Source organism: Triticum urartu, chromosome 6A (assembly GCF_056163025.1).
Source record: "Triticum urartu cultivar PI428250 chromosome 6A, HENAU_Tu73, whole genome shotgun sequence".
Taxonomy (NCBI): domain Eukaryota; kingdom Viridiplantae; phylum Streptophyta; class Magnoliopsida; order Poales; family Poaceae; genus Triticum; species Triticum urartu.
In genome coordinates, this window is record NC_141878.1 from 474,460,214 (window position 1) to 474,485,497 (window position 25,284).

Consider the following 25,284-nt stretch of genomic DNA (forward strand, 5'->3'; position numbering starts at 1 on the left):
CTCTCAATGAAAGCACCAATGTCGGTGTCAAAACCGGCGGATCTCGGGTAGGGGGTCCCGAACTGTGCGTCTAAGGCGGATGGTAACAGGAGGCAGGGGACATGATGTTTACCTAGGTTCGGCCCCTCTTGATGGAGGTAATACCCTACGTCCTGCTTGATTGATATTGATGATATGAGTATTATAAGAGTTGATCTACCACGAGATCGTAGAGGCTAAACCCTAGAAGCTAGCCTATGGTATGATTGTATCTTGTCCTACGGACTAAACCCTCCAGTTTATATAGACACCGGAGGGGCTAGGGTTACACAAAGTCGGTTACAAGGGAGGAGATCTACATATCCGTATTGCCAAGCTTGCCTTCCACGCCAAGGAGATTCCCATCGGGACACGGGACAAAGTCTTCAATCTTGTATCTTCATAGTCCAACAGTCCGGCCAAAGGATATAGTCCGGCTGTCCGGAGACCCCCTAATCCAGGACTCCCTCAGTAATATTATCCAAACTTTGACACCAGAAGAACAGATAAAAGAGTCCTTCCGGAACACTCCATAATCATGAAAATAAGGAGGTACGTGAAACGCTAAGTAAACGGACTCCGAAAAATCCGCAAAAATATTTTTTATTAGTTTTGGAATATTTAAAAATTTAGGAAATAAAGAAACTTCCAGGAAGCGTACCCTGGTGGGCACAAGACACCAGGGTGCACCAGGTGGGTTATGCCCACCTGGGACACCTCCCGGACTCCGTTTTTCTAACACATGCTTGTCCTCCAAGATAAAAAATCTATATATACTTCCCAAACCTGTTGATCGCCGTATCGTGGAGAAACCCTCTGTTTTATTTTCTTGTTGTTTCCGGTCAGATTTATGAAGCCACGCATCATGTCTTCCTGCTCCTCCAACAACATGGAAGAAGATGCTTGGTTGATGAAGATCGAGATGAAGCAGGAGGAGCATGCGGACGCCTTCAAGGCTGACAAGGGCAAGAAAGCTACCATAGATCCATCCCCGGTGGCAGCACAAGCACTGCTGGCCGAGGAGGAGGAAGAAGATAGCCTTAAGCCCTACCTTACTCACCTTACTCCTGCTGAGATTGAGGCTTTTCACATCATTGAAATAGTTCGCATACAAAATAAGTATCTCACTCGCAAAAATATTGTGCATCAAGAGCATATCATCCATCTTCGGAGCGTCATCCGTCGATTGGAGAATCTCTTGATCCTTAAGGACATGATTGCTTCATCACCAACATCATCTTCTTCACCACCAAAGGAGAATTGAGTATCGGGTATGGGCACTCCCCCTGGCTTCCGCCTAGCTTTGGGGAGGTGCCCCGGTATCGTATCATCCCACTATCTTTTTGCTTTTACTTATTTTAGTTCGATCATTTTGCTTTAGATGAATAAAAGTTAGTTCGATCCTTTCTTCCTTGAGAGTTTCCTTAGTGATCGATCCTTGTAATCGTGCACAAGATATAATAAAGTTTAGTTTAAGTTTTTACTTTCTTTACTTTCATGTTGCAATTAAAGAAAAGAGATAAGAAAGAAAAAGAGAAAGGATATAAATAAAAGGAAAGAAATAATGAAAAGATCATATACTAATCCTATGGTAGGTAATGACACCACATAAGGAAAGTATAAGTAGAAAATTTTATTAGAGATTGACAAACATAGCATTAGTCAATGATGCAACTCATGAAAGAATTAATATACTATCCTAGAAATCTTTTGTGATTGTGAAACCTCATCAAAATATTATATGCCAAAATTATACGTTGGACAAGGAAGACAACTTAATGGTTTATGTTTGTTTATATTCACATAGAATTCATATTGTCATATATCCTTCAACATGTGGTGCTTGCCCCCTATCTTTGCTAGCCAAAAATTCCGCACTAAGTAGAGATACTACTTGTGCATCCAAAAACCCTTAAACCCAAATCTTATTTTCAAGTGTCCACCATACCTACCTAGGGATTGAGCAAGATCCCTCAAGTAAGTTGTCATCGGTGCAAAAATGCAATAAAAATTGCTTCTAAATGTGTGAGATCATTTAGTGTAAGAGAAAATTGAGCGTTGCACGAACTTGTGATGGTGAAGAATAAAAGCGACAGATCGCATAATAGAGGTCGCTATCACAAGGGGCAATCTAACGTGACGTTCTTTTGCACTAAGGGGTTGAGCATACAAACAAATAAGCGCATGGCACCCTCTGCTTCCCTCTGTGAAGGGCCTATCTTTTACTTTTATGTATTTACTTTTATGCAAAGATTTAAAATTTTCCTTCTATTCCTTTTTATTTTTCTCCTTTGGCAAGCATCATGTGGTGAGGAAAGATCTAGGCACATATGTCCAGCTGAATATAGATAGCATGAGTTATTATTGTTGACATCACCCTTGAGGTGAGTACGTTGGGAGGCGAAACTATAAGCCCCTACCTTCCTATGTGTCCGGTTGAAACGTTTTACTCATGTGTACACGGTGAGTGTTAACAACCATAGAAGACTATATGATGGTTGAGTATGTGGACTTGCCTAAAGGCTACGATACGTGACCCTTCCTGAAAAGATGATGATTGTAGTTGCAAACTTGACTGAGAACATAGTTTGTTGGTTTTTAATAGAGTTTTTGCTTTATACTTTGATTGTGTGATGAATTGTTACTTATTCATGAGAAGTATATGATAAAATTTCTATGATAAAAGTCTTATGTTTAATTTTGTTGTTGTTATAATAATCAACATTGTCGGTGTTCTGGGAACGGGGGTCCCTAGACTTGCCTGCCTGCGGCCCGCGGCGTGGCTGAGCCAGCAGGCCGTACGGCCCGTCTTCACCAACAAAGCACCCCAAGACCCTCGCGAGGGGCCAAGCCTCGCGAGGAGGACGACGCAAGACCTCCTCTGAAGTGGCCTAGCTAGGCAGGCTCACGAGGAGCAGAGATATCAAGGCGAGGTGAACCTCACGAGGCTCTCGTGACGTGAGCCGTGACGATCGACACCAGGCGGGCGCCAGGTGGGCGCCAGAGTGCGCAACGTCCTTGTTTCCTCTTTGGTGCAAAGGGGGCAGGCACAGCCGCGGAGTACCGATGCATCAGGCAAAGGTTGCCATTCCGGTGCAACAAGACCAAGACCACGGACTGCAAGACGGAGGTCATCGTGGAGCCCAAAGCAGCGTCACCACCAAAACTTTGTGCAGGCGAAGACTACTTTTGTGAGGATAGCTTGTACTAGCTGTCCCCCTTCAAATTATCCCGCCATTGTTGGCTCCGTTCCCGCTCGATATTTGGAAGAGGACCAGGGCCTCTATAAATAGGACTAGCCACCACTTTAGGGAGGGAGAGACCACCCCCACACGCACAAGCTCATCGAGCTCAAGAACACCTCAACCTCAGGAGGTCGTTCTTCCCTTGTATGGTTCATCATCAGCCCAAGAGGCAATCCACCACCACACTGGAGTAGGGGATTACACCACAACGGTGGCCCGAACTAGTATAAACCCCGTGTCCTTTTGTGTTGCGAGTTCGTCGAGTTCGTCCGCAAGATCTTAGCGAGCTAGAGCATAGATTGGTTGAAGGGAAAGACTTCGCGCGCACCCCAGTGTTCGAACCTTAAGGGTTTGCCAGAACCCCACATCCCGACATTTGGCGCGCCAGGTAGGGGTGCACCGTAGTTTCCCTTCCATCAGTTTGTCACTCCGTCGCTTCGTCGTCTCCATGTCAGACGCTCGCCGCGCTTGAGCTGAGCATCGGGCCGCCCTCGCCGCCCGCGTCGCTCAGACGGCTCCCATCAGCGGGCCGCCTCGTCATTCTCCGTCCCCCGCCGCCAATGCTGCCACCGGCCCGGTGGGAAACGAGCAGCAGGCGTCCTCGCAACATCCTTCGGTGCGGCAAGATGGCCGCACCGCTACTCCATCACTCACCCCTGCTGGCTCTTCGTCTCACATGCACCGTGCTCCCATGGAGGCACGGGCCGTGCTCATCGCGGCGAACGAGCTCCTGCGTTACCGCCCCGTCGACGACGTCTATGAGGAGTGGCTCGATGGTACGTCTCCAACGTATCTATAATTTTTGATTGCTCCATGCTATATTATCTGCTGTTTTGAATGTTTATGGGCTTTATTATACACTTTTATATCATTTTTGGGACTAACCTATTAACCCAGAGCCCAGTGCCAGTTTCTATTTTTACCCTATTTTAGGGTTTCAAAGAAAAGGAAAATCAAACGGAGTCCAATTGACCTGAAACTTCACGGAACTCATTTTTGGAAGGAAAGAAGCCCAGAAGACTTGGAGTGCACGTCGGGGGACCTACGAGGAGGCCACGAGGCAGGGGGCGCGCCCACCCCCTAGGGCGCGCCCTCCACCCTCGTGAGCCCCTTGTGGCCCCCCTGACATACTTCTTCCGCCTATATATCTCCATATACCCTAAAAACATCCGGGAGCACAATAGATCGGGAGTTCCGCCGCCAGAAGCCTCCGTAGCCATCGAAAGCCAATCTAGACCCGTTCCGGCACCCTGTCGGAGGGGGAATCCTTATCCGGTGGCCATCTTCATCATCCTGGTGCTCTCCATGACGAGGAGGGAGTAGTTCTCCCTCAGGGCTGAGGGTATGTACCAGTAGCTATGTGTTTGATCTCTCTCTCTCTCGTGTTCTTGAGGTGATACGATCTTGATGTATCGCGAGCTTTGCTATTCTATTTGGATCCTATGATGTTTTCTCCCCCCTCTACTCTCTTGTAATGGATTGAGTTCCCCCCTGTGAAGTTATGTTATCGGATTGAGTCTTTAAAGATTTGAGAACACTTGATGTATGTCTTGCCGTGCGTATCTGTGGTGACAATGGGATATCACGTGATTCACTTGATGTATGTTTTGGTGATCAACTTGTGGGTTCCTCCCATGAACCTATGCATAGGAGTTGGCACACGTTTTCGTCGTGATTCTCCGGTAGAAACTTTGGGGCACTCTTTGAGGTTCTATGTGTTGGTTGAATAGATGAATCTGAGATTGTGTGATGCATATCGTATAATCATACCCATGGATACTTGAGGTGACATTGGAGTATCTAGGCGACATTAGGGTTTTGGTTGATTTGTGTCTTAAGGTGTTATTCTAGTACGAACTCTAGGGCTGTTTGTGACACTTATAGGAATAGCCCAATAGATTGATTGGAAAGAATAACTTTGAGGTGGTTTCGTACCCTACCATAATCTCTTCGTTCGTTCTCCGCTATTAGTGACTTTGGAGTGACTCTTTGTTGCATGTTGAGGGATAGTTATGTGATCCAATTATGTTATTATTGTTGAGAGGACTTGCACTAGTGAAATTATGAACCCTAGGCCTTATTTCCACGCATTGCAATACCGTTTATGCTCACTTTTATCATTAATTACCTTGCTGTTTTTATAATTTCAGATTACAAAAACTAAAATCTACTATCCATATTGCACTTGTATCACCATCTCTTCGCCGAACTAGTGCACCTATACAATTTATCATTGTATTGGGTGTGTTGGGGACACAAGAGACTCTTTGTTATTTGGTTGCAGGCTTGCTTGAGAGAGACCATCTTCATCCTACGCCTCCTACGGATTTATAAACCTTAGGTCATCCACTTGAGGGAAATTTGCTGCTGTCCTACAAACCTCTGCACTTGGAGGCCCAACAACGTCTACAAGAAGAAGGTTGTGTAGTAGACATCAAGCTCTTTTCTGGCGCCGTTGCCGGGGAGGTTAGCGCTTGAAGGTATATCTTTAGATCTTGCAATCGAGTCTTTTAGTTTCTTGTTTTATCACTAGTTTAGTCTATAAAAGAAAACTCTAAAAAATGGAATTGAGTTTGTCTCATATGCTTCACCTTTTTAATATCTTTCGTGAGTATGATGGAAAAGATAATTGTGCTCAAGTGCTAGAAGAAGAAATCTATAAAATGCTTGGCATAAAATGTGTGAATGATGAGCATGATTGCAATGTTGGTAGTACGAATTCTTTGAATATCCATGATACTAATGATGATTGCATTAGTTATGATGAAAATGTCTCCTATAAACATGTCAATTTTTGTGGAGTGCATTGGGTTTGCAAGTACACACCAAATAGGGAAGATAGATATTGGAAGAGGCATAAGTACTTCGAAACCAAATTGTTGCAAGAAGAGCTAGATGAATGTGCTGAAAATTTAATTTTTCTTAGTCCTACTTGTGAACTTTGCAATGAACGTGGTCATTTTAGTACCCAATGCAAATTGTTTCATGATCGTATCGTGTCCAAAAATTGTGATGACTTTATTCCCCTTGCACATCATAATAAACTTAGTTTGCTCTTGGGTTATGAAGAAATTAAACGTATAACTAAGGATATTCCAAAATTTGCCCTTGATAAAGTTCTTCATTTTGATCTAGAGGAAATTTATATGTATTGTGCGGTAAATTGCATTGAAAATCCTTATATTGCCAATTACATAAATAAAAGAAAACAAATAGAAGATGAAGAGAATTCTAATGAAAGGGAAGAGACTTCCCAATACCCTCCTATTATTTCTTATGATGAATCAGGTAACGAGGAGGAGCCTCCTATTCAACCAATCTCATTAATAAGAGCTCCAAAAAGAGGATTGAACCCACACATGACGTGGTAAAGAAGAAGAGAAGAAAAAGGAAGACAGAATATGATAATTGCTATACTATTGGTGCTATCCATACTATTAATGATGAGAGTGATTATGCTTATGATATGAAAAGGCCCAAGCTTGGGGATGCCCCGGTTGGCATCCCACCTTTCTTCTTCAACAACTATCGGTTAGTTTCGGTTGATCCTAAGTTTTTGCTTCTTCACATGATGTTTGCCATTCTTAGAATGTCATTTTATTTTTCTTTGCTTGCTGTTTGAATAGAATACCAAGATCTGAAATTATTAAATGTTAGAGAGTCTTCACATAGTTGCATAATTATTCGACTACTCATTGATCTTCACTTATATCTTTCGGAGTAGTTTGTCATTTGATCTAGTGCTTCACTTATACCTTTTAGAGCCTGGTGGTAGTTTTATTTTGAAGAAATAGATGAACTCTCATGCTTCACTTATATTATTTTGAGAGTCTCAAATAGCATGGTAATTTGCTTAAAATCCTAATATGCTAGGTATATAAGATAATAATAAAACTTTATTATGAGTGTATTGAATACTAAGAGAAGTTTGATGCTTGATGATTGTTTTGAGATATGGAGGTAATAATATCAAAGCCGTGCTAGTTGAGTAGTTGTGAATTTGAGGAATACTTGTGTTGAAGTTTGCAAGTCCCGTAGCATGCACGTATGGTAAACGTTATGTAACAAATTTGAAACATGAGGTGTTATTTGATTGTCCTCCTTATGAGTGGCGGTCGGGGATGAGCGATGGTATTTTCCTACCAATCTATCCCCCTAGGAGCATGCGCGTAGTGCCGAGGTTTTTGATGACTTGTAGATTTTTGCAATAAGTATGTGAGTTCTTTATGACTAATGTTGAGTCCATGGATTATACGCACTCTCACCCTTCCATCCTTGCTAGCCTCTTCGGTATCGTGCATTGCCCTTTCTCACATTGAGAGTTGGTGCAAACTTCGCCGGTGCATCCAAACCCCGTGATATGATACGCTCTTTCACACATAAACCTCCTTATATCTTCCTCAAAACAACCACCATACCTACCTTTATGGCATTTCCATAGCCATTCCGAGATATATTGCCATGCAACTTTCCACCATTCCGTTCATCATGACACATTCATCATTGTCATATTGCTTGGCATGATCATGTAGTTGACATAGTATTTGTGGCAAAGCCACCGTTCATAATTCTTTCATACATGTCACTCTTGGTTCATTGCATATCCCGGTACACCGCCGGAGGCATTCATATAGAGTCATCTTTGTTCTAGTATCGAGTTGTAATCATTGAGTTGTAAATAAATAGAAGTGTGATGATCATCATTATTAGAGCATTGTCCCAAGTGAGGAATAAAAAGAGAAAGGCCATAAAAAGAGAAGGCCCAAAAAAAGAAAGGCCATAAAAAGAAAAGGCCCAAAAAAATGAGAGAAAAAAGAGAGAAGGGACAATGTTACTATCCTTTTACCACACTTGTGCTTCAAAGTGGCACCATGATCTTCATAGTAGAGAGTCTCTCATGTTATCACTTTCATATACTAGTGGGAATTTTTCATTATAGAACTTGGCTTGTATATTCCAACAATGGGCCTCCTCAAGTGCCCTAGGTCTTCGTGAGCAAGCAAGTTGTATGCACACCCACTAGTTTCTTTTGTTGAGCTTTCATACATTTATAGCTCTAGTGCATCTGTTGCATGGCAATCCCTACTCCTTGCATTAACATCAATCGGTGGGCATCTCCATAGCCCATTGATTAGCCTCGTTGATGTGAGACTTTCTCCTTTTTGTCCTCTCCACATAACCCCCTCATTATTCTATTCCACCCATAGTGCTATATCCATGGCTCGCGCTCATGTATTGCGTGAAAGTTTATGAGTTTGAGATTACTAAAGTATGAAACAATTGGTTGGCTTGTCATCGGGGTTGTGCATGATGAGAGCATTCTTGTGTGACGAAAATGAAACATGACTAAACTATATGATTTTGTAGGGATGAACTTTCTTTGGCCATGTTATTTTGAGAAGACATAATTGCTTAGTTAGTATGCTTGAAGTATTATCATTTTTATGTCAATATGAACTTTTGTCTTGAATCTTCTGGATCTGAATATTCATGCCACAATTAAGAAGAATTACATTAAAATTATGCCAAGTAGCACTCCACATCAAAAATTCTGTTTTTATCATTTACCTACTAGAGGACGAGCAGGAATTAAGCTTGGGGGTGTTGATACGTCTCCAACGTATCTATAATTTTTGATTGCTCCATGCTATATTATCTACTGTTTTGAATGTTTATGGGCTTTATTATACACTTTTATATCATTTTTGGGACTAACCTATTAACCCAGAGCCCAGTGCCAGTTTCTGTTTTTACCCTGTTTTAGGGTTTCGAAGAAAAGGAAAATCAAACGGAGTCCAATTGACCTGAAACTTCACGGAACTCATTTTTGGAAGGAAAGAAGCCCAGAAGACTTGGAGTGCACGTCGGGGGACCTACGAGGAGGCCACGAGGCAGGGGGCGCGCCCACCCCCCTAGGGCGCGCCCTCCACCCCCGTGAGCCCCTCGTGGCCCCCCTGACATACTTCTTCCGCCTATATATCTCCATATACCCTAAAAACATCCAGGAGCACAATAGATCGGGAGGTCCGCTGCCAGAAGCCTCCGTAGCCACCGAAAGCCAATCTAGACCCGTTTCGGCACCCTGCCAGAGGGGGAATCCTTCTTCGGTGGCCATCTTCATCATCCCGGTGCTCTGCATGACGAGGAGGGAGTAGTTCTCCCTCGGGGCTGAGGGTATGTACCAGTAGCTATGTGTTTGATCTCTCTCTCTCTCTCGTGTTCTTGAGGTGATACGATCTTGATGTATCGCGAGCTTTGCTATTCTATTTGGATCCTATGATGTTTTCTCCCCCCTCTACTCTCTTGTAATGGATTGAGTTTCCCCTATGAAGTTATGTTATCGGATTGAGTCTTTAAAGATTTGAGAACACTTGATGTATGTCTTGCCGTGCGTATCTGTGGTGACAATGGGATATCACGTGATTCACTTGATGTATGTTTTGGTGATCAACTTGTGGGTTCCTCCCATGAACCTATGCATAGGGGTTGGCACACGTTTTCGTCGTGATTCTCCGGTAGAAACTTTGGGGCACTCTTTGAGGTTCTATGTGTTGGTTGAATAGATGAATCTGAGATTGTGTGATGCATATCGTATAATCATACCCACGGATACTTGAGGTGACATTGGAGTATCTAGGCGACATTAGGGTTTTGGTTGATTTGTGTCTTAAGGTGTTATTCTAGTACGAACTCTAGGGCTGTTTGTGACACTTATAGGAATAGCCCAACAGATTGATTAGAAAGAATAACTTTGAGGTGGTTTTGTACCCTACCATAATCTCTTCGTTCGTTCTCCGCTATTAGTGACTTTGGAGTGACTCTTTGTTGCATGTTGAGGGATAGTTATGTGATCCAATTATGTTATTATTGTTGAGAGGACTTGCACTAGTGAAAGTATGAACCCTAGGCCTTATTTCCACGCATTGCAATACCGTTTATGCTCACTTTTATCATTAATTACCTTGATGTTTTTATAATTTCAGATTACAAAAACTAATATCTACTATCCATATTGCACTTGTATCACCATCTCTTCGCCGAACTAGTGCACCTATACAATTTACCATTGTATTGGGTGTGTTGGGGACACAAGAGACTCTTTGTTATTTGGTTGCAGGCTTGCTTGAGAGAGACCATCTTCATCCTACGCCTCCTACGGATTTATAAACCTTAGGTCATCCACTTGAGGGAAATTTGCTACTGTCCTACAAACCTCTGCACTTGGAGGCCCAACAACGTCTACAAGAAGAAGGTTGTGTAGTAGACATCACTCGACCGCGTCGCCGAGCTCGTCCGTGCCGCGGGGGGCTCTCTGGCGTCGTGGCGTGCCTCCACCGCCTCGACCCCAAGATGGTGCCTTGGCGCCAAGGCACGCGCCTCCGCGGCGTGATCCGCCGCGCCCGGCGCCCGCGCGTGAAGAAAGGAGCTGTCAATAAATCCCGTGGCCGCGAGAAGCTGCACCAGCGCTCCCCGCGCCGCCTCGTCAAGACCGCGCGCTGCCTACAGTGGCACAGCGCGGACCTCGCCAAGACCAAGCTCCGCCCCTGAAGCGAGCCCCGGCAACCACGGCAGGCTGCCGCGCCTTCACCCCTGAGCTACGTAGCGTTGCCTGGCCAGGCAAGTTCAAGCCAGATCTGCCTCCTCGGTACAACGGCACCGCCGACCCTGCGGAGTTCCTGCAGCTCTATGAGTTGAGCATCGAAGCGCCCAACAGAGACGAAAAAGTCATGGCGAACTGGTTTCCCATGGCACTCAAGGATGGGGCCCGCTCCTGGCTCCTGAACCTGCAGCACGACTCGATCTCCTTCTGGGTCGAGATGCGCGACCGCTTCGTCGCCAACTTCCAGGGCAATCGTGACCGCCCACCGGTCGCGGGCGACCTACGCCACATCAAGCAACAGCCAGGAGAAACCCTCCAGAAGTACATCCAGCGCTTCAACAACACCCGCCTCAAGATCCCCAAGGTCACGGACGAGGCCATCATCTCCGCGTTTTCCGACGGTGTCCGCGACGTAAAGATGAAGGAAGACCTGGCTATCCATGAGGAGCTTTGCACATCTCAGGAGTTGTTCAACCTGGCGACCAGGTGCGCAAGAGCTGAGGAGGGGCGCCTCTCTCTCCTCGAGCTGCTAGCTGCAGGAGTGGAGGAAAAGAAGGCCAAGGCCAAGGACGTGAAGCACAAAGAGGCAGTGGTGCTCGTAGCAGAGCTCGACACCAAGCGAGGCAAAGATCAGCCCGAGTCATCCAAGAATGGCCGCCCATTCTGCGCCTTCCACAACCTGAACACCCACAACACCAGCGACTGTCAAGAGCTCAGAGCCATTCGGGAAGAACGCTTCGGCCGACGCCCCGACCGCAACGACCGGGGCTACGGCCGTGAAGGAGGACACGGGGGCGGACGCTGGGATGACCGTGGCCCGCGCCAGGAGTGGCATCACCGGCCTCGTGAGGACCACTGGCAGGACCAACCTCGCGAGGGCGCCTGGAGGGACCCGCCTCGTGAGGATCGCCCCCAGGGCAACGCTTGTCTTCCCCCGTTGCCGCCGCCAAGGAGGAACAACGACCACCACCAGGACGAGGGGGTCAGGGGCTTCCAGGAGCCTCGCGCGGTCGCTTGCAGCTTGGGCGGTGCTCAGGCCCCAGCCTCTCAGCGCATCTTCAAACAGTTCGCTCGCGAGGTGAACGCGATGCTCCCCAAGCTCGAGGCCACGCGCCCGCTCCGGTGGTCCCAATGCGCCATCACCTTCAGCTCGGCCGACCAGCTCAAGTGCGCAGCCACCGCTGGCACACTCCCTATGTTGTGCTCCCCAGTCATCAGCAATGTGCAAGTCACCAAGACTCTCATCGACAGCGACGCATGGCTCAACGTCCTATCCGCCGACACGTTCGACAACCTCCAAGTGTCCTATGAGCAGCTCCAGCCAAGCAAGCCTTTCTCAAGAGTGACTGATGGTTCCACCACACCAATAGGGCAAGTCCGCCTGCCTGTCACCTTCGGGGAGCGCAAGAATTACCACACTGAGCTCATCGACTTCAACGTCACGCACATCCGCCTGCCGCACAATGCCATCCTCGGGTATCCATCCCTGGCCAAGTTCATGGCAGTCACTCACCACGGCTACAACGTCCTCAAGATGCCAGGAAGCGGGGGGATCATCACGGTCCCATGTGAAGAAAGGGATGCGGTGTGCTCCCTTGAGCGCGCCTTCCAAGCCGCGGCAATCGACAACCATGACAACAGAAGTGAAGATGGCGTCAAGTCAGGAGCCTCGTCAGGATCGGCGTCCGCTCCAGGGGCGCCTCCCTCCACCGCATAGGAAAGCGCGCCCGGCGCCCTCCTCACGCAAGGCTCGGGGGCTCTCTTCTGGAGGGCCTCAGACCTTGCCAATCTCACGAGGGAGGCGCTTGGGCACCACTTGGAAGCGTGCTTCACGGCACATGTTCCTCAGGAGAGCATGGGGCAAGGAGAGCCCACCACCCAGGAGTTCATCACCAAGACCACCCAAGAGCTACAAGACGCAAGAGCCATGTGTGGAGACAGCCGCTCACAGAGTGTGGCTCACCACCCAGGCGAGGGTGCTGAGCTGCGCGCCTGTGTCGACATCCCAGGGCTCAACAGGGCCACATCTTAGGAACGCTTCTGGCCATCATGCACGGGCCGCTGTGAGGGCCCACCACACAGCTTCGTTCGCATGCCCTTCGGCTTGCCGAGCGTGGTGTCGGCCTATCAGCGCAATGTGTGGCAAGTCCTGGCAGCTCAGGAGGCCAGGTTCCACGCCGTTCTGGAGGAGATGGTGACGGCCTTCAGGGAACCTCCTGAGCTCCCAGAGCCTCCCGAGGCTCAGAGTCACGGTGGATCATGAGGAGTCATTCCTTAAACACATAGCTTCAGCTGCACCAGCTCTACTTCGTCTACAAACCCAGGTGACATCTTCCAAGTTCATTTAAGCTGGGAGCGCCCCTCGGGCTGCACTATTCCCAGGCCGCGTGGGTCCGTCCCTGTGGCATGTATCCCTTCTGCTTATGTTTCTAAGCCTACCTCGCTGGGGGCGCCCCTCAGGCTGCATCATCCCCACGCCGCTCGGGCCAGACCCAGTGGCATGTACCTTCCTGCATTTATCCCAGACAATCTGCTCTTCATGCTTAACCTGCCAACTGCTATCACCTGTTTGATCACCGCCCGCCACGGGTCCGTTCGCCCCATGCAATTTGCTTGCATGTTAAAAGGGGGGCTCCTGAGCATAGCGACTCAGGAGCTCTTACTGGCTCTCCAACCCTCACCCCTTGGCCTTGACCACGGCATCGCGACCCGGCATACCAGCGGCGGCTGAGCTCGCTCGAGGGCCGGGACCTGAGGACGTAGAGTACTTGCATCTAACCGCCTTGCAGGGACATACAGTCACCAAGACTCAAGACCAGGCGCAACCCGCCTTGAGGTAGGGCCTCGTGTGTCCCGTGCTGGCTCACGAGTGCCCAGATACACCTCGCAGCCTTGCCGTGCAAGCCACGTGTCAGGGCGGGGCTGTACACACCCCAGGGGCTCCTCCCAGAGGGGGCCCCCATCCCACGCCCAAGTGGAAGCTCCATGCTCCGTGCTGGCTGTCGACACTGCCAAGGAGTGGCTATGCCCGTGCACAAGCGGAAGCACTATGCTCCGCGCTGGTGATAAACAACTGAGGGCGACCCCACGGTCGTACCAACCTCAGGGAGCCCAGAGCTCAGCGCCCAGCTTTACCATGAAGCCTCCCCTTGGGAGAGTCGCGTGAGGGGGCTGGGCACGGGGGCTGCGCTCGGGTCACGCCCAAGCGCACGCCACCCAACCAGGTCCCCCAGACCTGGGCATCGCGCGCCCCTCCCGAGGCCTCGGCGAGGGCATGTATGGAAATTGTTTGAACGTCAAGGGGGATTCCTGAGCATCACGACTTAGGAGCCTAATTGGTCACGTAGCCCCTCACCCCTTGGTCCGTCCTGGTCTCCGGTCGGCCCAACGGCGGTTGAGGCATGCGCGGGGCCGGGCTTTGCCGAGGTAGAACATTAATCTATCATCACGAACTCTCCCTATATGTTGTTCGCACATCAAGGGGGACTCCTGAGCATCGCGACTCAGGAGCCTAACTGGTCACGTAGCCCCTCACTCCTTGGACTGTCCTGGTCTCCGGTCGGCCCAACGGCAGTTGAGGTATGCGCGGGGCCGGGCTCTGCCGACGCAGAACAAGGCAAATAAGGAGGGAAAACACGGAATCTCAAAGCAAATATTACAAGCATAATGTTCTCACAATACCAAATGAAAAGTCTAAATGCCTCCACGAGGCCCTGGATGTCGCAGGAATGAAACAAGGAGAATAGCCGCAGGTCACCCCTGGATGTCGCCGTCGCCTGCGGAAGGAGCTCCCCTGTGGGCGACAATGTCCTCACCTTCACTACCAGCCGCAGGATCCGTGGCATCACCAGACAGAGGATCAGAGACAAAGCCGCAGAACTTCCCCAGCAAAGCCTCCACTTGACCTTGAACGGCTGCGGCGGTGGTTTTGTAGAGATCTTCAGCCACAGGCTCCAGCAGCTCGCCAAGCTGGGCGTTGGGGTCGTGGAGGTGCAGATGGCTGAGGACGCGGGTAAGTGCAGCTGAAGACAGAACGTGAGCTTCCGCCTCCGCCATGGGACCAAGGCCCTCAACGACCTCCTCAAGCGCCTTCACCATGAGAGGAAGCAGCTGGGCAGGGCTGTCCTTGTCAGTATCCGACGGCTTCTCCAGGCCATGCTCGTACACCATCCTCAGCGCCTTTCGAGATATCTTCTCAAGATCGGTGAAGGCCACACGGTCTTCGGCCAGGACCTGTGCCTTGGCGTTGAGATCGGCCTCCTTCGCCCCCATCTTCTGCTCCAGCTCCTCCAACCGGTTGCGCTCGGCAACCTACCTCTTCCCCAGCTCCGCCAGCTCAGCATCATGATTCTTGACGGCTTCCTCCCGGGCCTTCATCTCCTTCTCCTCTGCTTTGCGGCGGCGCGCCTCTTCGGCATGCTTATCACGTAGGCTCTGCAACTCGCCCTCCAGCGCTTGGCAGCGGTCACGGGCGGCCTTGGATTCTTTCTGCGCCGCCCCATGATCGGCTGCAGCACCAACAGCTCCTTGCTTCTCTCTCTCTCGGAAGCCGCAACAGCCTGGCCCAGCGCCGCGCGTACTGCCAGGTCAGAATGAAGCCAGCCGGAGGCCAACTCCAGACGCTCGGCCACTAGGCGTGGGTCAGCGCTCAGGAGATCCGCCTGTAGTTGGGTCATCTCTGAAAGGGCACGCTCCAAGACGGCAGCAGGAGCGGAAGAACCAAGGAGTGGAGGCGCAGCAGTAGGAGGAAGCGACATCATCACCGGGGCTTGGGAGACCGCGGGTTCTGGAGCAGCTGGGACCTCATCAGCCGTGCCAAGTACCGGCACCTCTGGAGCTAGCGGGGCCATGGGGGCTGACTCCATGCGGCGGAGCTCCTCTTGGCCCCGTGAAGACGACCAGGCTGGGGAGGCACGGGCGATGTTGCCTCCTTGCTCTACGGAGGAAGGCACAACTGCCTTAACCTCCTTCCTCTTCTTCGCCAAAGATGTCGGCCTGATCAACCAAAGGCGAGTGTCAGAAAAAAAAACAAGCACCCGCATGGACCAAGCAAAGTTCGAAACACCTACCGGTCCACCGCAAGGTACTCCACCTTTCGCTTGTGAAGCTTGAGGCCCGACAGCACCGGGACCTGAGGAGCAGGTGCTCGGGCTCTGGTGGCGCCATGTGGTGCGGAGGAGGAACCAGATCTAGCCCCAGGAGGTGTTGGGGTGGAGGCGGCACCACGGTCCACCAGCGACGACCTACCCTTCGTCGGCATGAGGGGTTGCTCCTTCCCTCCTTGGTAGGCGTCGGCCTCGGCGTCATCAAGAAGAGCGCAGAGAATCTCGGCCTTGCTCGGAGGGGAGGTCTCCTCCACCTCTTCCGGGGTCTCCTCAGAGTCCTCCTCCTCCTCCCCCTCTCCGCGGGACTCGCCAGAAGACACCTCCACCGGTTTCTGTGCCGAAGGAGCTCCCGAAAGCACCGGAGGCACCAGCCCGCGTGCATCAAATGTCGGCCTGGAGGCGACGAATTCCTCCCGGTCCCTGTGTTGGAATAGGGGAATGAAGGCGCTAGGCGGGTACTCCTGTTGTCCCCAACTATGAGGCGCAGGACAGCGTCCAGTTCGTCGTCAGGAAGGTCCTCCAGCCTCAGGCGGGCCTTGTTTTCCCCTCCTTCAAGCTGCCAGAAGGGGCGCTCGCGCGCCTGGAGTGGGCCGACCCGCAGCGTCAAGAACTCCCTCAGGACCATCGCTCCCGTTATTTTGGCCACCCTCGCATTGCCGGGCTTCAGGTCAGTCATCATCTGCTCCAACACTGACGATGCCCGCTCGTCGACAAGCTCCACCCTGGGCCACTCCTTGCCTTGCTGGGGCGCCTCCGTCGGCAATGCCAGGCGCGGATGGGTGAGCTTGGTTTCCACCATGACCCACTTGGATCGAATGTTATCGGCCCTCTTCCTGGTGCTTGAGATCGTGTTGGCCTTGCCGAACGCAACGAAGTTGGCGCATCCAGAGATGTGACCCTCGCTGACATGAAGGAAGAAGAAGTGGCGCAGGAGCGCCACGAAAGGCATCACGCCTAGGTACGCCTCACAGTAGTAGGCAAAGATGGACAGGAGGAGGACAGAGTTGGGGTGGAGATGCAACGCCTGCAGCCCATAGTGGTCGAGGACTTCATAGAAGAAATCAGAGAAGGGAGGAACCAACCCGATGGCAACGCTGCTCGAAAAGGGGAAGAAGGTGCTCCCCTCAGGCTCCGGCTCATCGGAGGCAAGCCGGAGCTCCATCTTCCCCCACTCGTTGCTCTCTCTCGCCGTCAGCACGCGCACGGAGGCAAGGCTCTTCTACGTGACAGTGGGCGCCTCAAGAGCGGGCTCGTACCAAGCCGGGGACGAGGAAGTCTTGACTTTGCGCGGCGCCATGGGTGGCAGATGCAGAGCGAGGCCGGAGCAGATCTGTAGGTAGCGGCGGTGAAGAACAAGAAAGGGGATCTGGAGCGAGGCGAGGAAGAAGCAATGAAGGCAAGTGCCGCCCGCGCCAGCCTTTTGTCAGGTCAAGCAGTTGACGAAACATGGGAAGCGGAGACGCCCACGTCCAATCAACCTCCACGCGTCAACCGAGGCCGTAGGCTTTTGGGGCCCGCGGTGCTCTGAACTTGACACTTGGCTTCACCGTGAAGCCAAGCCCGAGCACATCTTGGGTCCGGGGGCTACTATCGGCGTTCTGGGAACGGGGGTCCCCAGACTTGCCTGCCTGCGGCCCGCGGTGTGGTTGAGCCAGCAGGCCGTACGACCCGTCTTCACCAACAAAGCACCCGAGACCCTCGCGAGGGGCCAAGCCTCATGAGGCGGATGACGGAAGACCTCCTCTGGAGTGGCCTAGCTAGGCAGGCTCACGAGGAGCGGAGATATCAAGGCGAGGCGAACCTCACGAGGCTCTCATGACATGAGCCGTGACGATCGACACCAGACGGGCACCAGGCGGGCGCCAGCGCGCGCAGCGTCCTTGTTTCCTCTTTGGTGCAAAGGGGGCAGGCACAGCCGCGGAGTACCGATGCATCAAGCAAAGTTTGCCATTCCGGTGCAACAAGACCAAGACCACGGACTGCAAGACGGAGGTCATCGTGGAGCCCAAAGCAGTGTCACCACCAGAACTTTGTGCATGGGAAGACTACTTTTGTCAGGATAGCTTGTACTAGCTGTCCCCCTTCAAATTAGCCCGCCATTATTGGCTCCCTTCCCGCTCGATATTTGGGAAGAGGACCAGGGCCTCTATAAATAGGACTAGCCACCACTTTAGGGAGGGAGAGACCACCCCCACACGCACAAGCTCATCGAGCTCAAGAACGCCTCAACCTCAGGAGGCCGTTCTTCCCTTGTATGGTTCATCGTCAGCCCAAGAGGCAATCCACCACCACACTGGAGTAGGGTATTACACCACAATGGTGGCCCGAACCAGTATAAACCCCGTGTCCTTCTATGTTGCGAGTTCGTCGAGTTCGTCCGCAAGATCTTAGCGAGCTAGCACTAAAAAAATACACTTCCGTGATGATACGTGTTTGTCATAGTAGGTCGCTTTTTTTGTCATGCATGTACATCCATGACAAATTTATGATAGAATCAAGATAGTTATACCTGTGCTGTCGTAGAAGTGTTCCATGACATTACCAAAATTATCATCACGGAAGTGTCCACTTCCATGACGATAAATCGCGCGTCACAAAAGTGCTTTCATCAAGGGTGACCGACACGTGGCATCCACCGTAACGGAACGCCGTTAAGCTATCGGGTCGGGTTTTGGATCCGATAACCCATTAACAGCCCCGACCAATGGGGATTTTCCACGTGTAAAATCATCATTGGCTAGAGGAAACACGTGTCGGCTCATCGTCGGAACAAATGTCATCCACTCACTGGACAGAAGGCGCCTATGATACGTCGACACGTGGCACGGCCCAACAAGTTTAAATGGGCCGGCCCAACTAAAGGCCCACAAGATTTTGCGGACCATAATGGGCCGGCCCAGCTAATGGCCCATGAGATTTTGCGGACCATAATGGGCTGGCCCAGCTAAAGGCCCACAAGATTTTGCGGGCCATAATGGGCCGGCCCAGGTAAAGGCCCACAAGATTCTTGCGGGTCATAATGGGCCGGCCCAGCTAAAGGCCCACGAGATTTCACCGACACTAATGGGCCGGCCCAGCTATAGGCCCACAAGATTTTGAGGACCCTAGTAGGCCGGCCCATTAACTAGCTGCCATGTTTTGGGCCAAATGTCGGCCCATATTTGATCCGGTCCATTAATGGCCTGCCACGCTCCGGGCCTAAGAGTGGCCCATATGAGATCCGGACCGTTAAAAGCCTACCACGTTCTGGGCCAAATTACGGCCCAGATCAGGTCCGTCCCTTTAAGAGGCTTTGGGCTCAATTATGGACCATATCAGATTCGGCCCGTCAACTGGACACTATGCTTTTGGGCCCACTTGCTAAAGGCCCACTTAGTAATTCGGCCTGATATTAGTTTTGGCCTGTTAAGGGCCCGTTTAACATTTCGGCCCTATATTAATTTCGGCATGTTAAAAGCCCGTCATATAGTTGGGCCTAACTATGGCCCGGTTTGCATCCGGCCTGCTCGCAGCCGATATCTGATTGGGCCAAATAAGGACCCAGACAATTTTGGCATGTTAAAAGCCGTGATTTGATTCGCACAATCATGGGCCGGGGTTCATTTCGGGCAGCTGCGTAACTAGTAGGAATTAAGAACAAACCTACTCTATACAATAAAGAAATTACGTCATAGTAACTAATAATAAACCTACACTACACAATAAAGGATTTAAGGTATATTACATCCACTGGGCATCAAAGTTCGCCACCAGTGATCATAAAGTGCAACGAGGAAGCAGATTACAAAAACTGGGCACCATTGCAGCGTAACAAAATAATACTGAACCGAGACCACTTCCAAGACAGTTCAAGAAAGGTTAGCCTTGCGGGGGAACTGCTGCGCAAGCTGCTGAGCAAGGCTGTGAGACCGTCCTAGCTTGTCGGTCATAGCTTCTAGGTGTAGCTGTTTAGAGATGAGGTTCTCATTGGTGTTCTCCGCAATCTTTCTTAGAGATAGGACTTCAAGTCGAAGTTGATTTGCAGAATGCCTTTCTGCTAGAACTTGGGACTGAAGAAGTCAAACTGATTTAGACAACAAATTCTGTGAGCTTGTCTGACTGTTAGTCTCAAGTAACTTGAACATTGCATCAAGACAAGACTTTGGGGTTGTCTCGCTATCTTCAAGATGTTTTGCCTTCTTTGCTGCAATATATGTTGGGTTTGTCTCACAGCCTTCAGCAGACTTGTGCATGCCATCAGGCATATCACCCTGAAACAAAGCAGAGAGATGACAGGTTTTGCACGTGTATAAACAAAGATGATAACTGTTCTGTCAATTCTATCCAATTTCAAATTAGAAAATAAAGAGTATGTTCAAAATATCAATAGCATAATTGGCATTATTCATAATGCAGGGAGCTTCACCACACTACTGGATTACCATGTCAACATAACAAGCATAGATGAAGGGCAAAGAAAATCATTGTATCTATTTTGTATAATGTGCATGGCATGTTGTTCATATCATCAGCCACATCAGTAAGATAAAACAGGAGATGACAAGGTGCAAACGTGGGCTGCTTCACCACACACTGGATTATAGATCCATAAAAATAAGCATACATATAGGGAGTATTAAGTAATGTGCATGGTATGAATAAGGAATTTGGTTTTACAAGTAAAACTTAGAACTTACGGTTCTTACGAACATGCATTTTGGTAGAAACAGCAAACTAAACAGCAGTAAACGATAGGGAGTATGAGCAAATTAAACAGCAGTTGAGGATAAAGGCTTTAGAAGGACTGACTTACATTAACAGTTAACACCGGCTTTATAATGCCCTTCTCCATGGCAAGGGAAGGATAACTCAAGAATTTCAGCACATAATCTTCTTCATAAGCATTGCCTGTACTCTACATTTTGTAGAGAGTAATTATAGATATGATAATACTGGAAGGGATAGAGGATAATGAAGATAAGATGCAGATTGATGCTACATAATCAACTACCAATCCCTGGAAGTACAAGCGTTACAGGACAAAATGTACCGACAAGAGCAATGGGCTACACTTCTGCACTGGCATTGTCTGTGTATTCTACTTGTTGGTAAGATTAAATATAGATCTGATCTTTTTTAGTAAATGGTGGGCGAGGGAGATAAGATGCAGAATGCTACAAAATGAACCAATCCTTCTTCCCATAATACAAGAGTGTTTTGAACACTGGTGTACTGTACAAAACGTTCTTATATTATGGGACGGAGGGAGTAGCTATTAATGTAAGTACATTGATAGACCACGTTCAGTCCTTACAAGAGGACTGCAGAGCTAAACCTCTTCAAAAGCATTGGGTTGATTGTAAATTTATGTAGGAGTCCATACGGATCTTATAATGTCCACCAAATGGACGATTACGAGGCTAACATGTGCAGTGATGCTACATAATGAAACAGCTATGAAAGTAAGTATGGTCATACAGGGCAAGAGGTACTCACAAGAGCAATGCAGTGTGCAGTATAGTTGCGAGATTCTGTGGTCCCTTGAGAACGAATGTTCTTCTGCTGACAGTTTTCGTACAAGTGAGATATTAAGGCAAATGCAGAAATGTAGTTCAAATTGTGATGTGATATCATAAACAGTACCTTACGCTATAGCCGAGACCAATGTGTAACAAGATTATTCCAGTCACCATCGGATAAATGTAGCACCAGAGACTTTACAAAAATTTCGTTCAGAGGCTTGCATCGAAGTGCGCTTGCCTCAGGTAGGAACGATACTTCATCAACGAGTGCTTGAAAAGCGCAACCAACCCTTGCTCGTCATCACAATCCAGTTTGCCTCGCCTATTTAAAAGAATGAAATCTTGTGTCTTCTGTCAGTAGAAACATATGCAGTAATGACCATGAATAACATTAGTACATTACTTACGCGTAAGTTGCGGAGGAAGACTGGAAATTGTTCTGTGTCTGCGGTATAATCTTCCCATGAAGGAAATATGTGCACAAAGTTCCTGACAACAACATAAGCTTCGTCTTCTAAACTGGGAAGAAATGGAACAGGGGTCGTATTTGCTGCAATTGGGGCTCTCTCTGGTTCGAAAAGGGATTTGGCAACTGAATTTGGTGTACTCTTTGCTAGAATGGGGGTTTTGTGTCGTACAGCTGGTGCTATGTCAACTAGCATAATCATACAGTTTGCTGCAGTTGGGGTCTGCTGAGTTGGGGCATCAGAAATGACCAGTGTAGTAGGGCTAGAGTCGGCTAGAGTTGGGGTATTTTGTGGGTCAGGTGATATTGCAACTACACCTAATGGGCTATTTGATTTATCAGGTGCCACTACCTTTTCCAAATACTTTGCTTGTGCTCCTCCATGATCAGCAATCGCCATCTTCCTTTTGAATGTCTGATACACAAGAACAGCATTTGAATGGATAAATATGGTATGATGACAAATGGAATATGTACTGAAAATGGATAGGCAGGGCGTATTCACATACACGATGTGTAAACTAAGCTAATGGCAGTTCAACAAAGTAGAAGCAATGCAAAGCATCAGTTGCAAGATATGTGCAAGCAATGTAACCTTGGAAAGTTAGAGCAAGTACCTTGATGGGTGAATAAGATAGGGCATCTTCCTCTGACTCCTCCACTAGGGAGCTACATTGACTTAGGTCTCCCTCTAGCTCAGAATCACTGTTAGGATCATATTCTGAGCATGAATCTGTAGGTGAAGAGTGTTTGCATTGCATTGCATCCAGACTTGATTTCAGTCCCTTAATGCCAAGTTTGACAGCCATGGCATTGTTCTGCTTTATTCTTTTCATGCACGCAAGCTCATAATCACTATGATGCTGTTCAGAATCTGAGATTCATGAAAACATAAAAAGTAGTCAGATTATCTATGGAATGCATTGCGGTTTCAACTCGGAGAGTGTCTCACTATAAACCCCTGCATATGCAAAGTTCACCTCCCCAACCGTGCTGACTAGACCACACACAAAGATACACACCTGAGCAGCAAACATGCATTTTTGAAACTAATTTAGGAACATTTAGCTGACCAATTAAACAACTCTGTTTTAATAATACCAGATTCGTATTTGAACAACTAAGCTTGTTTAGCTTGATGGGTGGAGCAGTGTTATTATGACACGAAGCATGTATTCGGATCGTATAGTGATCATAAAAGGGGGAAACTCTAAGCATATATTTTTTAGCAAAAGAGGGTTTCCCCTCTGTTTTCTATTAAAGAAACCACCACGGAACCAACATCGGGGGATAAGTCCCGTTGCGGTTGAAGAGAAGGTCGTGTGAGCGGCCCCGGCAAAGAGGACGACGGCGCTGATGAAGCGAGAGGACGCGATGCAAGGCTATTGGTCCGTCGCCGTGGATGAGAAACGTCCATCTCTAGCAGTGGACGACGCGGTCTTGGTAGGTGCTCCGGCATGGTGGAGGATGGTGGAGATGGATGTGGTGGAGGACGGCGGCGATGGATGGGGTGGCGGACAAAGGCTGGTGTAGGAATGGGGTGTTCTAGCACGGATGGTGTATGAATGGGAAAATGGAGGGAGAGGTATGGGGAACCATGTTTTTAGGACGCGCCTGTCTGAAATATGGGAAAGTTACGAACTTATCCCCCATTTCAAATTTGGACGTCTCGTCAGTTGGGGATAGGACGGTAATCTCGCATCTCCCAAATATTTGCCGGTAACTATTTCGGGCGAGGATCGAGTGTTTTGCCGCCCAGGGTTGGCTCCCACGGTGTATGAACGGGGCTGACAGGTAGGGCGGTTGTGTCACGTCTGATGGAAGTTACACATCTGCCCCTATTTAAAATATTAGCCTACATCGATTTCGGGCGAGGAGCGGGTGTTTTGTCGCCCACGGTTGGCGCCCATGGAGTATGAACAGGGCTGACAGGTAGGGCGGTTGTGTCACATCTGATGGAAGTTACACATCTGCCCCTATTTAAAATATTAGCCTACATCTATTTCGGACGAGGAGAGGGTGTTTTGCTGCCCACCGTGTATGAATGGGAAATGGAGGGAGAAACAGAGGTCTTTCGGACGAGCTTGAATCAAATGAGTTTTTCCGCCCATGTTTGACGCCCACCGTGTTGGAATGGGCTCAGAGGCGGTCGTGTCACGTCTAATTGAAGTTACTAACCTAACCCTATTTAGAGCAGTGGAAATCGGGTCGATGGATTGTCCGTGTAATGGGTAGACAGTAATTTCCATCTCCCAAACACTTGGCTTTGGGCAGCCGATGTGGGAGTGGACATTTCGCCGTTTCTTTCGAATTTTGGGACAATAAGCATCCACGTTTACCCTGGCAACTAAATTCGAATCTATTTTGTATTCCTATATGAATCTTTATAAATCATTCTATGTGTTTTCATATATCTTCAAAAGGACGACAAAGATGTATTCCACTGTCATATATGAATATGGTTTACAAATGCCGATACTCAAATTCAGAAACTAGAATCCAGTTTAAGGTGAATTCGAATATTTGGAACACTTCATGTCCAACTCAAATGTCACACGCAGCATAATGTGTACTCCCATTTAGATATGTACACAAGCGATGTATCAAGATTCAAATACCGAGTCAGTCAACCAAGAATGTACGGAACTAACAGACATATAAACACTTATAGAGTATATGGATCAATAATATCAACTAACATACATAAGCCAGGCCGCTGTACTTTTTTTTACTACAAAAGCATCCTTTTTTTAGCTAGCATCTTGGCCCTTTCCGATGCGTGCCACTTATGGTCCATCTATAATACTATTGCTGAATGCACATTCAGCCCGATTGGCATATTTGTAGGTCTGGCATAGCAATCCAAATGAAATGTCTCCGAGTCTTATCAATTAATACAGACTTGTGCTCAAATAAAATTACAAACAAAAAAACAAAAAAACAATTATTAGATGATCTCTAAAACAAATGGTTTGATTGATTACATGAACAGACAACACAAAGGTTATTCAACTATGGAAAGAACATTTCACCTATGATTTACCAAGTAGGAATTTAATTTCCTTTTTTCCTTCAGGACCTTAACAATCTGGTCAGTCTCAGCTTGCTTCGTTTTGAAATCCACCAAATATTTAATGGTTGTCTTGAGTACTGCTTGTGATTGTGTTGTTTGCTTCCTCAACATGTCAACATCATCTCTAAGTGTAGAAGCAGAATCTCTTTCTACCACTAGTTTAGCCTCTAGAGCATCAGCAGTTGGCAATTCATAATGCACGATTGGGCCGGTGCCACTGCTGTGGGATGATGCAACGTCCATGGGGACCTCGCTCTTTGATCTTGGGCTAACCTG